Source organism: Dreissena polymorpha, chromosome 6, assembly GCF_020536995.1.
Source record: "Dreissena polymorpha isolate Duluth1 chromosome 6, UMN_Dpol_1.0, whole genome shotgun sequence".
Taxonomy (NCBI): Eukaryota; Metazoa; Mollusca; class Bivalvia; order Myida; family Dreissenidae; genus Dreissena; species Dreissena polymorpha.
This window is the reverse complement of record NC_068360.1, coordinates 21728843-21745256: the sequence shown is the minus strand read 5'-3', so window position 1 is coordinate 21745256 and position 16414 is coordinate 21728843. Positions and strand designations below refer to the sequence as shown.

At 35.2% G+C, this 16414-nt stretch overlaps 1 long non-coding RNA gene across 1 annotated transcript; it reads right to left on the bottom strand.

The window, feature by feature from the left end:
- Window positions 1-9954: 9954 nt before the first annotated feature.
- On the bottom strand, window positions 9955-10613 carry LOC127835122 (uncharacterized). Its single transcript, XR_008028363.1, has 2 exons — window positions 10400-10613; window positions 9955-10237 (listed from the first exon to the last, which is right to left on the bottom strand). It is a non-coding gene; the product is annotated as an uncharacterized LOC127835122 (long non-coding RNA).
- Window positions 10614-16414: the final 5801 nt, after the last annotated feature.

Sequence of the window (16414 nt, the reverse complement as noted above, 5' to 3'; positions counted from 1 at the left end):
AACAATTATAAAAGAGCATTCGCTTTCATAAACAGAAAGTACAGTGTAACTGTATTTTTCTAATTCAAAGAAAAAATCTTTCCAAAAATATTTAGTTTGATATAAAAAATGCAATTCAATGTTCATTTTTCCTGAACAGACAATCACTAATTGTTTTATCACCTTCTTATTCCACCACTCACCATCTTAGTGTTGTTTTTAACACCTAATAGGCGATAAAGATCTATTAACTTTGTAACGCGCTAATGCTTTGTTGTTATGAATGCAGCGGATAATTGCTACTAAAACACATTCTTATTGTTATGTGCACCTGTTTGGTTTGTGTACTTATTTTTTTGCGACTCGAAAAGAGTGATGTGTGACCGTTGATTTCAGTTCAAACCTGACTTTCGGAGTGAAATATACCGGCTGTTGGTCGCTATGGACAATTGACCGTTATTCTCAAGTGTAATATATAGAGTAATTTTCATCACGGGGAATCCAGACTGACCGTTGTCTGCAATTGACTGTTATTCTCAAATCAGCGTAAAGTCAGTGTTGACAGTATTTTAGAGTTATTTTGCTTTGTAACTCTATATTTATCATTTTTCAAATACAGCTACCATAGCATAGTGTAAAATCTTTGTTTGTTAAATACAGTGCTTTGCATAGATTCATAGTATATGTACAGTATATAACAACCACTGTCAGTAATTGGACATAAATGTATCACAAAGACCTAAGTCAATTAAAAATTCTTTAATAAGAGTTTTAAGTCTCTTGTCATTACTATTTTACAGTATCTGGTATCAGTGTCTAGTGGACATTTTGGGCCAGCCACCTCCAGCAATCTGTCTACAGGCCTGGTTATACACCTTGAAATTGGGTGTCATCCGATAAACCCATGGCAAGTAGGCGTATAAAAAGGAATATGATATACAATGATATGAATGACTGCAACGATAAGCTGACACGAACATGCCATTAAAATGCAAATAACATAAACTGGATACTTAGCTTTTATGTCACAGTGAATTAAATGACTATTATCAAATTTCGGAATAAAACATTACCGATATGGCTTCAAGGTATATTATTTGTACAAACCTGTAAAATATATGCCGTGAGAACATGTTGTATATCATAAATCTTTGATCTTAAAATACCACTATAGAAAGTTCAACCAAAATACCAAAACTCTGGGCCTTGTGGTTTCAGAACAGCAGATATACACATGAACTTTTCTTTTAAAGTTTTCATTAACCAAAACATCCCTTGCAGTGTAACTAATTTTGATCGCAGTGTTATAATGTAAATAAATGATGTACATCGCCACTACATGCAATTCTCTCCCTGCAACACTGATATTTAAACACACAAAACACACAATATTAACTGACACTTAATGGATAAACAAACTTCGGATTTTAAAATCAAAAGATCTCATCTAATTGTTGCTTGTTTGCAAAACACTTAAACTGGATAGTGGCTTTCACTCAAAACTGTTATCAGATTTCACAATAAACAAGCAATTTATGGCTTTGAAAGAAAACACACAAAACTGACATGGGATTGGTTTTTACAATAATAATTATACTAATAATGAAATATATGCCCATTTCTCAAAAATAGACATCTGTGAAAGAAATATTAAAACTTTTTCTCCACCATCACAATATCTATGAGCATGCTCTCTGCATCCAAATACAAAGAACAAAACAAATTAATAAAAAGAGATGTTTGCAAAACATGGATTCCTCCACTCCCACCCATGTTTTGATGTCTATACCCCAAAATTATAAATCAGCCAGCAAAGCAATTCAGTGCACTGTATCAGTCCATAAGCATCATCCTCTTTTCTCAAGTAACTGTCATACTAATTTGTAAATTGAAGGTCAGTGCAATCTGTACAAAGTGAGCGCAATTTTTTATGGTATAGGACAGACCAACAGATCTTCAAAGTTATTGTAAGACTGCATGATGAATAATAAAGTTAATATCCAGACAAGCTGTTTGATGAGCTGAGATTTAACCTGGACCGTTAAGAGTGACTATGGTTGTCATGTGTGGGAAGTTATTTTGAAACAGAATAGTCAATTAAAAAGCTTAATTCCAGACATGGCATTTTATGACCAAATTTGAATTTTTATGTGTACCACTTTATTTCAAAATCCATATATTGCACAATTAAAGCTTGTCAGTTTTTATGTTGTAATAATAATTTTACAATTATTCAATGAAAGAAACAAATGAGGAAAAAATAGTATATCATACCTTCCTAAATTTAGTGTAGTAAATGATTGTGTTATATTTAATCATATGGGGCTCAAATTTAACATGTATTTCAAAATATATTTACTATTAAATGCATTGCATTAATGTTGCAATTTTGTTATAAACCTGTTTAATTAAATAACAATTGCAAGTGCATTTGAATGTATATGGGTTTAAGTCAAACCTAATAATGCTAACAGGTCATTAAATTTTTATGATATTTATATGATATTTATAATATTTGGATATTTTTTCATTTATACTGTTGGAAAACAAAATCTGCATGTAATTAAGTATTACATTCAAGGTGAATCACAGTCCGTGAAAAACATCAAATAAAATGTTTCCTTAAATACAAATACAAATTTCCCCCACCTTAATTGTCTTCTTACCACACTGACAACAGAATCCAGACACTAGAAAGAGCTATTCAAAATTCGTAAAATAATAAGGCCCAGTAAACATATAACACTTTATAATATTTTTGCAACTAAAGCTGTATAAATCCCCCTTAGAAATCATGTTTGCCAAATTTCAGGTCACTTAATGTATCTCCAAATAAATACTGGAGAAACTGTAGCTCTGGTATTTTACCAGACTGTCAACAGAACTATAACTGTTAAACATTTTTTTATTGTTTTTGGAAAAATTTAGCCATTTGGGGGAAAATTTAGTCTGAGTTTTGGGGAAAAAAAATACTTTTGCAATTGGGAAACAGATGGGTGGTAATTTTGACTTTGAAAAAACCCATCACTGATACATATAGATTTAATATACCAAAACATTATTTAGATTAAAATGCTGAGCGAAAAGATATCAATTAAAAAAAAAACAAGGTCAGATTGTGCATTAGTTGGTAATGTTACAAAATATAAATAAAAGGACGTTACTACCACTGACAGTGTTTTATACCAGTAATTACAACTTTGACACAGATACAGTGGCTTGAACATCAATGCTGCAGTTTTAATTGTGATGTTCAAGCCAGTGATGTGGTTACTGTACACAACAAACCTTGCCATGTTTCATATATATGCATGATAAAGTAAAATAGTGGTCTGGCCTCATTTCTATGGCCTCTAATTAAGACATTGATTCTTGTGTACAATATACCTACTGATATTCTGAGTATCTTCAAGACATGCTATAGATCAGACCTGATCCGTGCTTTATTTTGACCTTTTACAACAAATACTTTGACCTTGTGCTAGAATATACAAATGTGGATTTTGAAAATTAAATCGTATATTTTGACCTTAACCTCAAACGTAACCACACTATCTTATGTCATACACAGACAAATTACACATTTCTGCCAAGTTTTTTTTTTCCTTCCATACATCAGACAGTTACAGTTCAAACCAGTTATAGAAAAGACAGACAGACAGGCACACCAAAATTACAGACAAAGCCATTCCATTTAAACCCCTTCCAACTAATATCGATGGTATCATTATATCTTGTATAATAGTCAATTCCAATCTGAGTATATGGTTCCCTGGAGACATCGTGATATTTATGTGAAAAATGTCAAGTTAAATAAGGTCTCAAACAAGTGACATCTGTGTTAACAATGATGAAGTTTTCTTAACCAAGCTAACTTCAATATTGCTTTATCTTGTATTCCCGGTGTGTTTTTTTCATTCAAATTCGTGCCGTTAAACGGCCGCATTTCCAATGTAAAAAAGTATATATTGTCACGACTCTGACTTTTGTGAATATAAAATATCTTCGGAGGCGGTAGCGAATAATGTCATTTAAAAAAATAAATTTCTTATTTCTTTTAGTTAAGAAGTGAAAAGTAAACACGTTTTGTAAATTTTGTCAAACATATCATTCATTATTTTCATCATATCACACATTTATGAACATAATACATTCATGTCAATGATAACATTACGTGAGAAAAGTTAGAGTTATAAGTTAATAATTATGTTAAAATTCTTCCAGTTTTCTGTTAAAATTCTGTAAGTTTTTTCGTTATATTTGTATGTTATTTCTTTTTCTTATGAGGTTGTTAATTACAAACCATCAACTTTTTAAAGCTTTTGTCTTTCTTTTATTCTCTTATTTTTGCATTACCACCTACCGACCCAACCGTTCTGGTTAGAGTGATTCAAACTCAGAACTCCCGGTCTTTAATACTCTAAGAAATTATGTTACCGCAGAATTCTGCTAAATATTAGAATGTCATAACGTATATTAGAATGTCATAACGTATATTAGAATGTCATAACGTATATTAGAATGTCATAACGTATATTAGAATGTCATAACGTGAACAGCAGAAGACTGACAGAATCACCAATAACTTTGGGTTGTTCAATGAAAAATATAACATTTCACTATGTATTAACAATACAATAAATAATAACACATAAATTACCTGCAAATTTGCTATTTTAAATGCAAATAGTACTTAAAAACAATAAAAATTAATACAGTATAAAACAGTTGCCAGCAGATTGTTTACGTAATAGTGACGTCATTCTCTGCTACAACACCACCTAGGGTTTAATAACACAAAGTGACCATGTGTACCATATTTTTACAAAAATCTGGATTTAAACTAAAAAAATCGCATAGCTGGTTTCTGTGACCTTGACTTGGATCTCAATCTCTGTAAAGGGTCATATTTTTCTACTGCCTGATAAACATACTAATTTCTATGATCATAGACTAAGGTGTTTTCAAGGAAGTGTGTGAAAAAGATTGTCATGCTACAAGCATCTGTGCCCTTGATCTGATTGGCTGACCTAAACTTGATAGCCTTACTCTTTCCTCTCACGCATCCAGCATACTAACTAAATGTATGTTAAAATAAATATTGAAACGTGCCATGACTTCACGTCTGAACGATTATAAAAGTGTATTTTCTGTCATAAACCAAAATTACGGTGTAACTGTATTGTTTTAATTCAAAGAAAAAGATTTGTAAAAGATATTGAGTTTGTTATAAAAGTTGCTATTCAATGTATATTTTTCCTGAATGATCACTTATCCCTTTATCACGGTACCTATATCACGTGACTTTAAAGATATGTGTTGGGAGAATAAAGCGCAACCAAGTTAACATTTTTAATGATGTATTGTTAAATATTTTACCATTTTTAATTGGATAAAGTGAAGAGCCCGCTCATTCATGAGAGTTTTCTATATGTATCATGATCTTTTAAAGCAAAGTATTGTAAGTTAAGTTGAGTTAAGTGCAACCGCCCGTTTGTAATATGAAGTCCCTGCACTGATCCGACATTTTTCTAACCGTTCAAACGTGCGGTTGCACTTTACTGAAAAAATACTTATTTGTTTAAACAGATCATGTTACCTATAGAAAACTCTTACGAATGAGCGGGCGTTCCACTTCATTCCATTACAAATGGTGAAATATTTAAAAAGAGATCCTTAAAAATGTTAACTGGGTCGCGCTTTATTCTCCCAAAACAGATCCGAAAAAGTCACGTGGTATAGGCACCGTGTTTATTGCCTTCTTATACCAACATTCGCCAGCTTAGTGTTGTTTTTAAAACCTTATTGGCCAAAAAGATCTATTGACTTTGTCACGCGCTAATTCTTTGTCGTTATAAATTCAGTTGAATATTGCTACTAAAACACGTTCTTATTGTTACATGCACCTGTTTCGTTTGTGTACTTATTTTTGCGACTCAAAACGAATAACGCATGACTGTTGTTTTCAGTTCAAACATGATTTTTTGGAGTGAAAAATATTGGTCGTTGGCTGCTATGGACAAATGACAATTATTCTCAAGTATAATATATAGCGTGATTTTCGTCGTGGGAAATCCAGACTGACCTTTGTCTGCAATTGACCTTTATTCTCAAATGAGCTGAAGGTTAGTTTTGACTGTATTTTTGAATTATTTTGCTTTGTAACTCTATTTTTATTTATTTTCAAATACAGCTACGATAACATAGTGCAGAATCTTTGTTTATTAAATTGTGCTTTGCATAAATCCATAGTATGTACAGCTTTATAACAGCCACAGTCAGTAATTGAAATCAATGTATTACAAAGACTTACAAAAAATTTTAATACGAGTTTTAAGAGCCTATTTTCATTATTATTTAAAGTCTCTGGTAAGTATTTGCTACCATTTTGGGTCAGCCACCTGTAGCAATCTGTCTACAGGCCTGATTATACACCTTCTTACTTGAAACTTAGGGTGTCACCAAATAAACCCAAGTAGGCGTATAAAAAGGAATATGATATAAAATGAAATGGATGGCTCCAACGACAAGCTGACACGAACATGTCATTAAAATGCAAATAATATAAACTGGATACTAAGCTTTTATGTCATATTGAAATGACTAGGCTCAAATTTCGCAATAAAACATAACCCATTTGGCTTTAAGATATATTATGTTTGCAAACCTGTAAAATATATACAGGGAGGAAATGTTGTTTTTATAAACTTTTCGTTTACCATAATATCCCTTGCAGCATAGCTAATACATGTAATGTTGCAGTATTATAAATTAAAGATAATGTTATACAGGGCCACTGCATGTATTTCTCTCCCTGCTACTGTGTGGCAGTTACTATCAATTATATTCAACAAGACAAAAAAGCAAGTGATTGCCAAGCAATAATGGTCCCCTACCAGTGAAACTCCACCATTGTCAGATTTTTTTGATTTTTTTATTTGTTGCCATACCAACCAAAACTAGAAATGGCGCGGCAGAGGCCGACGCGTATCCCCACGCCGAATGTTTGACCTAGGTGTGCCCCAGGGTTGGTAATGGGGCCATGCATAGCTGAGATTGACCGTATTGTCATAAGAGAAGTTCATCATCAATTAGAAGTGAATTGGTGTAGAAATGAAGAAGTTATAGGAAAAGGCAATTTTGGGTGGGTGTGACATATGTGGGCAGGGCGCCCCAGGGTTGGTAATTGTGCCATGCATAGTTGAGATTGACCGTATTGTCATAAGAGAAGTTCAGTATCAATTTGAAGTGAATCGGTGTAGAAATGAAGAAATTATAGTAAAAGGCAATTTTGGGCGGGTGTGGTCTATGTGGGCGGGGCCCCAGGGTTGGTAATGGGGCCATGCATAGTTGAGATTGACCGTATTGTCATAAGAGAGGTTCAGTATCAATTTGAAGTGAATCGGTGTAGAAATGAAGAAATTATAGTAAAAGGCAATTTTGGGTGGGTGTGGTCTATGTGGGCGGGGCGCCCCAGGGTTGGTAATGGGGCCATGCATAGTTGAGATTGACTGTATTGTCATAAGAGAAGTTCAATATCAATTTGAAGTGAATCGGTGTAGAAATGAAGAAATTATAGTAAAGGCAATTTTGGGTGGGTGTGGTCTATGTGGGCGGGGCCCCAGGGTTGGTTATGGGGCCATGCATAGTTGAGATTGACCCTAATGTCATAAGAGAAGTTCAGTATCAATTTGAAGTGAATCTGTGTAGAAATGAAAAAATTATAGTAAATGGAATTTTTTGGTGGGTGTGGCCTATGTGGGCGGGCGCCCCAGGGTTGGGATTGGGGCCATGCATAGTTGAGATTGACCCTAATGTCATAACAAAAGTTCAGTATCAATTTGAAGTGAATCCGTGTAGAAATGAAAAAATTATAGTAAATGGAAATTTTTGGTGGGTGTGGCCTATGTGGGCGGGGCGCCCCAGGGTTGGGAATGGGGCCATGCATGGTTGAGATTGACCGTATTGTCATAAGAGAGGTCCAGTATCAATTTGAAGTGAATCGGTGTAGAAATAAAGAAGTAAATGTAAAATAACCTAAAAAAAATGAGTGAAAATTTCTGACGCGGCCCCACCCCAACCGCTATAACTTTTGACCCAGGGGTCAGATCAAAATTCCAAATAGTGCAGGGTCGCACATATGCTCATAGCTACCATGTGTGTAAGTTTCAAGGTTCTAGTGCTTTTAGTGTAGGAGGAGATAGTGGCCAGGACGGACGGACAGACGGACGGACGGCGGAGATAACCACAATATCCCCACCTTTTTTTCAAAAAGCGTGGGGATAATTATTGACTTGGGAAAAAAATAAATGATGTGCATAATCTCCATATTGCCATCTATCCATATTTTAAGTTTCATGACAAAATATTAAGAACTTTTTAAGTTATCACAGGATCCAGACAAGGGCTGTTTGCAAAACAATTGCATGCCCCCCATATGGGCTGTTAGCTGCAGTGGCAACCATTGTGTGAATACGTTTTTTTGTCACTGTGACCTTGACCTAGTGACCTGAAAATCAATACGGATCATCTGCCAGTCATGATCAATGTACCTATGAAGTTTTACGATCCTAGGCCTATCTATTCTTACGTTATCATCAGGAAACCATTTTACTATTATGAGTCACTGTGACCTAGACCTTTGACCTAGTGACCTGAAAATCAATAGCGGTCATCTGCCAGTCATGATTAGTGCTGCAACAATACGCCATAAACCGTATTGCAATATATTGTCAGTTCAAAAACCCGTATTGCAATATATCGCAATATATTGCTAACTTGTACCAGAATTATAACATGCCAATTACCTGATAATCCTGTACATTCCAGTTTTATAGCAAATTCTGGTAAATATTTACTATAAATGTGCTCAAGAATTACAAGAAACACAAACATTTGCTAATTATCTTAAGTATCAAATACATTTTGGCATTTGTTACTATTTAAAGATGTGATGAAATCACGTCCAACCTCGGCTTTTTTTTCCCCACTGAACACACGCAAATCGCCTAATATGATGTTCCCGCTTTTATACAACACAAAATACACCCATACTTTTCATGCGACGGTCTACATGTCTGCATAATTTTTGCGCGCTTTTTATTGAGACAAAATATAAAGCACTTGTTATTTGACGCTAGAATTTTGTATTGTCGCTTTTGCATTTAAATTTGGAAGCGTGTTTTCGAAATTCGGATTACAAATTTAATAATGCTCAATTCAGAATTGAACAAAACATTTACAGTTGTGCGCTATTTATTCAACGATAATCTGTTCAAAAGCATCGAACAAATGCTCCCATGTAACAACGCTACTCCGTATAATACACTTTTTAGAATGCTATTTTTACGTAAAAATTAGTTTACACCGCTTTGTTTTGTCTACCTTGATATCATAATTTCGGATGGCTTTTCTGGATAAAATGTGAATACATTTTTGTAAAATGTTCGTACCGGTATGATGAAAAGCGTATCGCAATACAATATGCGGATTGCGTATTGCGATATATACCGATATACCGGTATATAGTTGCAGCACTAGTCATGATCAATGTACCTATGAAGTTTCATGATCCTAGGCGTAAGCATTCTTGAGTTATCATCCACAAACCATTTTACTTGTTCAAGTCACTGTGACCTTGACATATGACCTAGTAACCTGAAAATAAATAGGGGTCATCTGCCAGTCATGATCAATGTTCCTATGAAGTTTCATGATCCTAGGTGTAAGCACAGGGCCCTCAATCTATTAAATCTGCTGCCTAAATTTGGCGGGAGTCCCCCACCTGAAAAGTATACTTTTTTCCCCTTTTGGGGGGAAAAATTCCTCCTAAAAAAAAAAAAAAAAAAAAAATTTTTTTAGAAAGATGTGTCTCATGATTATTATATCTTAATTCTATTTCAATTAAATGTTTGCAAACATACTAAATTATGAACAAGGGACAAAATTGTCACAAAACCAGGTTTTCATTGTGAAAAAAAAATCTGATAAAGGGAGAAAACTCAAACTGAACTTTTGAAATGACCAAAAAAAATTAACCCCCTTTGTAAGTTTTTTTTTTTTTTTTAAATCTATTTTTAGTCGTGGCGACCTTGACATTGGAGATATTGACGTGATTCTTTCGTGGGACACACCGTCCCATGATGGTGAACAAATGTGCCAAATGATTTCAAAATCTCACAATGAATGACATAGTTATGGCCAGGACAAGGTCATTTATGGCCATTTTTGACCTTTGAACTCAAAGTGTGACCTTGACCTTGGAGATATCGACGTAATTATTTCGCGCGACACACCGTCCAATGATGGTGAACAAATGTGCCACATGATTTTAAAATCTGACGATGAACGACATAGTAATGGCTCGGACAAGCTCATTTATGGCCATTTTTGACCTTTGAACTCAAAGTGTGACCTTGACCTTGGAGATATCGACGTAATTATTTCGCGCGACACACCGTCCAATGATGGTGAACAAATGTGCCAAATGATTTTAAAATCTGACAATGAACGACATAGTTATGGCCCGGACAAGCTTATTCCGCCAGCCCGCCAGCCAGCCAGCCCGCCAGCCAGCCAGCCCGCCCGCATTCGCCAATCTAATAACCAGTTTTTTCCTTCGGAAAACCTGGTTAAAAATGCGATGAATATAGTGCAAACATGTACAAATGTAATAATGAAAGAGTTAGTAAAACAATCCCCCAAAAAGGGAAACACAGCGAAAATTCCCCCTCCTAAGGGCTGCAGACCCCTTCCCCCAAAGTAGTGTGAGGGCGCTGAAGCATTCTTGAGTTATCATTCGAAAACCATTTTACTGTTTTGAGTCACTGTGACCTTGACCTTTGACCTAGTGACCTGAAAATCAATAGGGGCCATCTGCCAGTCATGATCAATGTTAAACCTATGAAGTTTCATGATCCTAGGCCTACGCGTTCTTGAGTTATCATCCGGAAACCATCTGGTGGATGGACCGACCGACATGTGCAAAACAATATACCCCCTTTTCCTCGAAGGGGGACAAAAAAAGTGTGATGGACAGACTGACAGACAGACAGACAGAGTACAAACCATAAGTCCCCTCCGGTTTCACAAGATGTCATCTAAATGTAACTTGTATGCAAAACACCTAAACTTGATAGTGGCTTTTATGCAAAAATGTCATCAAATTTCATCAATAATAATAATAAGCAAATTCGTTGAATTGATATCCCCTGCCAATATGCGTCTGGACACAAAAGTGTTATATTTGACACTCAAAAAAGCATTTGTTAAAGATACACAGGGCCATAACTCCATTTTTAACAGATAGTGTACAATGACATTTGGCGTGCATCATCCTCTTATCCATATATATACTCATAACAAGTTTCAATGAAATCCGCCAAAGCACTTCAAAGATATGGCTCCGGACGGACGGAAAGATAGATGGATGGAAAGACGGACGGACGGAAAGACGTACGGACGGATGGACGGACAAAGCCAAAACAATATCCCTCTGCCTATGGCGGGGGATAATAATAATGAAATACGTGCATATGCCAGTTTCTCAAAAACACCCATCAGTGAAAGAAATGTTGACACATTTTTCTCCAACATCACAATATCTATGAACATGCTATCTGTATCCATATACATATCTATGAACATGCTCTCTATATCCAAATACATATCTATGAACATGCTCTCTGTATCCAAATACATATCTATGAACATGCTCTCTGCATCCAAATACAAAGAACAAATCAAACTAGTAACAAGAGATATTTGTAAAACATGGATCCCTCCACTCCCACTTCCACTCATTTTATGATGTGTATACCTTAAAGTTATAAATCAGCCAGAACAGGAATTCAGTACATTGATAAATACATAACTGGATCAGTTGATAGATCATCCTCTTTTCTCAATTAACTGCCATACTATGTGCATGATTGTAAGTCAAAGCAATCTGAAAATAGTCAGAGCAAATTATTTTTGGAACAGAACCTACTACAGATCTTCAAAGTTATTGTGAGACTGCATGATGATAAATAAAGTTAATATCTAGACGAGCTTTTTGATGAGCAGATTTAACATGGACCTTTAATTGTGACTTTAATCTTTGAGGTGGGGAGACATGTGCTACATGAAACACAAATTCTCTTATGGTTGTCATTTCTGGTAATTTCTGGTAATTTATTATAAGCTTGAAAGGTGAACATATCAGCTAAATTCGGCATTTACATACTAACTTTTGTATGTTATACATAAAGTGCATTTCTTTAAAACATAGCAGGCAGCAATAACCAATTATTATAGAAGACACAAAACAAACAAGTTTTATATTCATACTATTTAAGGATTGTATTAAATTGTTAGCTTTCGTATGAATATAAACACATGGTCAAACTTGCAATGTTCGCGCTAGACCCAATACTACTAGTATGATGCAATACCCATTCCTTATTAAAATGACTTTGCAATATACAGGGGGTGGATCGTACGCAAGCAACTGGCGTGACGTAAGTGAGATAAATAGTAACTGTTGTTCAAAATGGCGGTTAACGGATGATTTTATTATGTTTTCGTCGGAAGTTTTGAAAGATTTGTACATTTACCACACTTATTTGACATTATACTTACACGCAGGATGATTTACTGATATCCATTTAACCTCGGTATAAATCTGGTTGATGCATTATCAATATTAAAAAAGTTATTGAAGACTTTATACGCAAGTGTCTCTTTGTTTACGATTGACACGTTTCACTGTATGTGTATTTTTAGGCCATATATAAGGTTTTCTCAGCAGTTTTCATGCAAAGGCGGATTCAAAAGCTATCACAGTTTACCTTGCATGAACGCCAGGATGCTTTCAACAGGCCATCGCAATATATGCATCAAAATTTGAAAATTAACCCCTATTTCCATAACTGTTGAGCACAGTAACCCCACTCTCAGTAACTGGTATCTATGTAAAATTTAGAGTACCAGTACATAGCTAAACAAGGGCTGTTTGTTAAACATGCATGCCCCCCATATGGGCTGTCAGTTGTAGTGGCAGCCATTGTGTGAATATGTTTATTGTCACTGTGACCTTGACCTTTGACCTAGTGACCTGAAAATAAATAGGGGTTATCTGCGAGTCATGATCAATGTACCTATGAAGATTCATGATCCTAGGCGTAAGTGTTATTGAGTTATCATCCGGAAACCATTTTTCTGTGTCGAATCACCGTGACCTTGACCTTTGACCTAGAGACCTGAAAATCAATAGGGGTCATCTGCAAGTCATGATCAATGTTCCTATGAAGTTTCATGATCCTAAGCGTAAGCGTTCTTGAGTTATCATCTGGAAACCATTTTACTGGTTCTAGTCACCGTGACCTTTGACCTAGTGACCTAAAAATCAATAGGGTTCATCTGCGAGTCATGATCAATGTACCTATGAAGTTTCATGATCCTAGGCGTAAATGTTCTTGATAATCATCCGGAAACCATTCGGTGGAGGGACCGACGGACGGACAGACGGACCGACCGACATGTGCAAAACAATATACCCCCTATTCTTCGAAGGGGGGCATAAAAAGGAAAACAAAATAAAAATACGCATGTTTAGATCTTCTTTTAATAGGTAGTGTGTAACTATAATTTATGGAGTCATAATACAGTGTATTTATCACATTAGCACGTATTGCGTTCTCATGAGCTGGTATTGCTTTTACTTGCGCACATATTGATTTTACTAGTGCATTTTTAAATTAGAAAATGCCTTTGCATTTATACACATTTATACACACCTCCATGCACAAGTATTCACTTTTGTCCAAATAATTAGACAAAATATACTGCATACGTCTAAACTGTTAACGTTGTTTTCCTGTAGTAAACTGATTTCTACGTATATATCTCTTTTCTTGTTAAATTATTGCTAATACATAAAAGTTACGATCATCAGTTAGACATGACAACGAGTATCTCTTAATTGTGTGAGAATTGTGCAAGAACACCACTTGTGAAGATTTGGAAATATTTCAAAATAAAAATGTCCCCTAAATGCCGCCGTGAAAGGGTTTAAACCTTACATTTATACAAAATTAATCCATATTGTGCACATTTTTTATAACCTTTAATACTACGCACAGATAAGATACACTTATTGTTCATGGACAAATATAGCTGGAGTCATTGAATGTGTAATCAACGCAGTCTAACAAAGTCATTTTCGAAATCTGTGAGCCTTTAATCATATGAAGCGAATTACGGTATTTCATGTCTTATTTCAGATGTCATGGTCAAACGGAGACGACCTACATGCGAAGAGTGCAGTGTTGCTCCATCGTTCGCATACTCTTTAATATCATTGATAGTCCAAAAGTTTGTAGTCAGTGTGGGAAGGTGTTCACTATGACGTATTGTTTAAACAAGAATGATTATGAGCTTCATTTAGGCCATGCATCGAAGTATTCGTGTAAACTGTGTGCAAAGTCATGTCAGTCAAGAAAGGCTCTTCAACAACATTTAAGTGCACATTCTGATGAAAAAATATACACCTGTGAAATATGTTCGAAGTCGTACAAAACCCATTGATTCTTGGAATTAACAAATGCAGCCTTCCGGACCATGAAGAAAGAAAGGTTACATGTGCAACATGCACCAAAAGATTTAAGACAGGAAGGCTATTGAAACAGCATATGAATAAACACAATGCTCCGAAAGTGTCTGCCACGTCTGCGGAAAAATGTTTAATCGGATGATTATGGAACAGCTAATTTGTGTTGTATATTATACATAGTCATTTATGTAAAACACAAAGCTGCAAAACGGGTTAAACAACTTTTACTGCGCCAAACATATATTAGTTACTTTAAATATTATACTGATCAATATTCTGACATCTTGGACATCTAAAGTGTATTCATAGATATAACAATATAAGGAATAACATATACTTTCTTAATAAGCAAATACCAATACTTTTGCCGTTTATTAGCTCATATTTTGTCAAGACACTGATATTGTAATGTATAACAAATGCATGTCCTTACTCGTTTTAGCATGACACGCGTTTTCCAATTTAAGAAAAATAAATACATTAGTATGCTTCAGGTCCACATTCAGGATTGTTCATGATTTTTAACCAGTAAAATACCCAATCTGATCCGCGCAAAACGATATTGAACAATGTTGCCATTTGTATGCAATATGTATAGTTATACTGTTATAAAATCATTTGAACTTTGCACTCATGTTAAAACCTTTGGCATTTAGTCAACTAACAAAAAAAGTTGTTTCCCAATGTGAAAAAGGTTGCAGACGACAATTAAATTGTAATGGAATCTGAAGGAAATGATCAGGTAGGGTAGAAATAATTGTGATAAAAGGAGAAATTGCTCATCTTGAGCAATTTTCCTTTTATCACAATTATTTATAAAGTTGTCAGCTGCAAAACTGTAAAATCCTGTTAGTGTTTGGTAAAGGGTTAATAATCTCTGGTTCCTCCTTAAGAGCCTTTCACACATTTATAACAAATACAATAGTAGCATCTTTCTTTGTAAAGAATCATCTCAAAATAAAACAAGGGTCCTGATGATGTTTGTAAAACATGCATGCCACCCATATGGGCTGTCAGTTGTAGTGGCAGCCATTGTGTGAATACTTTTTTTGGCACTGTGACCTTGACCTTTGACCTAGTGACCTAAAAATCAATAAGGGTCATCTGCGAGTCATGATCAATGTACCTATGAAGTTTCATGATCCTACGCATAAGCGTTCTTGAGTTATCATACGGAAACCATTTTACTATTTCGGGTCACCAAACCTTGACCTTTGACCTAGTGACCTGAATATCAATAGGGGTCATCTGCGAGTCATGATCAATGTACCTATGAAGTTTCATGATTCTAGGCATAAGCATTCTTGAGTTATCATCCGGAAACCATTTTACTATTTCGGGTCACAGTGACCTTGACCTTTGACCTAGTGACCTGAAAATCAATAGGGGGTCATCTGCGAGTCATGAACAAACTTGGTAGAGGACTATAAGATATCACTACATACCAAATTTACTAGCCCTAGGCTCTATAATTATAAACAAGAAGATTTTTTTTAAGTTTTCACAAAATAGGACTTATTTAAGCATATGTTCATTTTTGTGACCACCGGAGCAGGGTCAAATTTGTCCCCAGAGGCATAATTTGAACAAACTAAGTAGAGACCTATTAGATGTCACTACATACCGAATTTGGTAGAAATAGGCCCAATAGTTATGGACAAGTAGATTTTTAAAGTTTGCACAAAATGGGCCCAATATAAGCATATGTTCAATTTTGTGACTCCTGGGGAACGGTCAAATTAGATCCCAGGGGCTTAATTTGAACAAACTTGGTAGAGGACTATAAGATGTCACTACATACCCAATTTGGTAGCCCTAGGCCTAATGGTTATGGACGAGAAG